This window comes from Octodon degus, unplaced genomic scaffold (genome assembly GCF_000260255.1).
Source record: "Octodon degus isolate 3935 unplaced genomic scaffold, OctDeg1.0 scaffold00115, whole genome shotgun sequence".
NCBI classification, from domain to species: Eukaryota; Metazoa; Chordata; class Mammalia; order Rodentia; family Octodontidae; genus Octodon; species Octodon degus.
In genome coordinates this window covers 655,084-657,599 of record NW_004524691.1, presented here as the reverse complement: position 1 = coordinate 657,599, position 2,516 = coordinate 655,084, and the positions used below count along the sequence as shown (strand labels likewise).

Sequence of the window (2,516 nt, the reverse complement as noted above, 5' to 3'; positions counted from 1 at the left end):
GTCTATTTGTTCCAAGTTCTTTTTCAGTTCTGCTACTTCTCTGCAAATTTGTTTGGTCTACTTGCCCTATAGTTTTGAGATACAGAGATGTTAAGTTCTCCTGTTAAGATTGTGATATTTGAAATTAGATTTTTCCTTTCCATTAAGATTTCTCTTAGGTAGTTCAGTGCTTCCACGTTTGGTGCATACATATTTAGGAGTGTTACCTCTTTCTCTTGTATTTTTCCCATAGCCAGTATGTAATGGCCTTCATTTCATTTGATCATTCTTGGTTTGAAGCTCACACTGTCATGTGTTCACTTTGACAGAACATATTTAAAAGTGGAATGATACAGAGAATATTAGCATGGCTCCTGCACATGGATGACATACAAATGTTTTTTTAAAAAAATTTGGACTATCTGTCAACAGGATTGATAACACTGCATTTTTGGAGGTGCTCAGTCATGTAGGATTATTTTCAATCCTTTGACTTTCAGCTTATGAATTTCTTTATGAATTAAGTGTATTTCTTGTATATAGTATATTGTTGGACTGTGCTTCCTAATCCACTGTGCCAGTCTATTTCTTTAAATTGGTGAATTGAGTTCATTTACATTTATGGTTATAATTGAGATGCATTAACTTATGATTGTCATGTTATTTCCCTGTTATTGTATACCTCTTTTTCTCTTGTTTTTTACTGTTTTCTCTATTTGGTGGGTTTACTATGTTTTCATTCATGGAGTTGTGGTCATTTTAATCCCTCTCTAGAATATGTTTCAGTAGTCTGTGTAGGGTTGGCTTTGTCATCATGAAATTCTTTACTTGTTGTTTTTAGTAGAAGTATTTCACTTCTCCATCAAACTTGAAAGAGAGTTTTGAAGGGTATAGCATTCTGGGCTAGAATTTGTTTTCTTGGAGAACTTGAAGTACTTTGCTCCATGGTGTTCTTGACTTAATGGTTTGTGAAGAGAATTCTACCATTATTCTGATGGGTTTTCCTTTAAATGTGGTCTATTTCTTTTCTTTAGTGGCTTTTGCTGCTTTGTTCTTGTGCTGTACTTCTGGGATCTTGACTGCTACATGGCTGAGTGTGTTTTTAATTAATTTAAAGTTATTTGGAGTCCTGTATGCTTTGATTAACTAAACATCAGATTGTTTCCCCATATTTTGGTAGTTTTCTATTATTTCTTCTGTCCCTACTCTTATTATATCATTTGTATCAGCTGCTTTGTCATTGATGCCTATTAGTCTTTTGCTGTTCATGTTTGCATTGTGTTTTAGATGTTGAGTTATGTTTTCCTGCATCCTAGTTTTTTGTTTTTTGTTTTTTTTAACTCAGGACTTTCCAGGCAAGCATTCTAGTTGTTTTTAAGAGATCTTTTCTTACTTTTCACTTGTTTCAATGTTGTTTTCGTAATCTGAAACTCTGCTTTCACTTCTATTCAAGCAATTTTGCCAGCTTGTGATTGAGGTTTAAATTCCTGTATATCTGTTTGAATCTGCTTCATGCATTCTATTTTTTTTTCTATATTGCTCATTCAAGGATTCCATCATTTTTCTATTCTCCTATATTTTTATCAGTGTCTTCTTGATAAATATTCATCAATTCTTTCATTGTGGTTATCATTTCTTTTTTTACTTCAAGATTATTTCTGATTTGATTTCCTCTGTACCTTTCTTCAGTTCTTTCTTTATTTCAGACACTTAATTCAGAGATTTAAGATGTGTGATTTCCAATTTCTTCTACGCTAGTGTCTCCTGCATTTGTTGTGGGTGAGTTTGGGGCCTGAGAATGCATGTTGCTTCTATTCTTTGTCATTTTGTACAGCACTATCCTCTGAACTTTGGTGCAGTTATTAGTCTAGCACCAATCGACACTATTACCCTGGAGAGATTATATGGTTAAGCCCATTACAGTTTTGTATTTACATAACTACAATTAGGAACAGTAATATTGGGTAGCAATGTTTAGCACTTGAAAAACTTTTGTAAGTAATACCATAAGAGCAAACACTATGTCTGTGTCGCTAAGCAGATATTAAATTAGGAATTTGTATTTAAATTAGTTCCCCTGAGTTTTGTCTGATCACCTCCCCTTGATGTACATGGGGTCTTCCAGGCAGACTTTGTCACCTCGGTTACCTATTACCCCTTCTCTCAACCAACAGAGGAAAAGATTCTCCCACATTTGAACTCATCCAGATGTGCCTGGCTTGGGTCTGGCTGGTGTGGTCACTTTATTCCTGCTGTAGCCTGTGGAAGTGAACCCACTGTTACCCTTTGTCAAGATGTTCACTTCCTGGATTAGCTAGGTGAGTCTGACCCCTAGCCTCTCTGCAGGGATTTCTAGTGCAGGGTTCTACACCATGCCTGTCTCATGAGGAGGTTCAGGCAAGTGGGAGGATAGTCCCATACATGCTGGGCCTGGACTCTTGCTGGAAAAGTATCTGAGGAGTGCTGAGGAGTGCTGAAGATCCCACACATGCACAGGTACTGGGCTCTGGCTGAAAAGGGGCTGGACTTGGGTTGGA

The 2,516-nt window shown here is 36.5% G+C and overlaps 1 pseudogene; it reads left to right on the top strand.

Annotated features, from left to right (window-relative positions):
* The first annotated feature begins 294 nt into the window (after positions 1-294).
* On the top strand, positions 295-394 carry LOC111812173 (annotated as a pseudogene).
* The last annotated feature ends 2,122 nt before the right edge of the window (positions 395-2,516 follow it).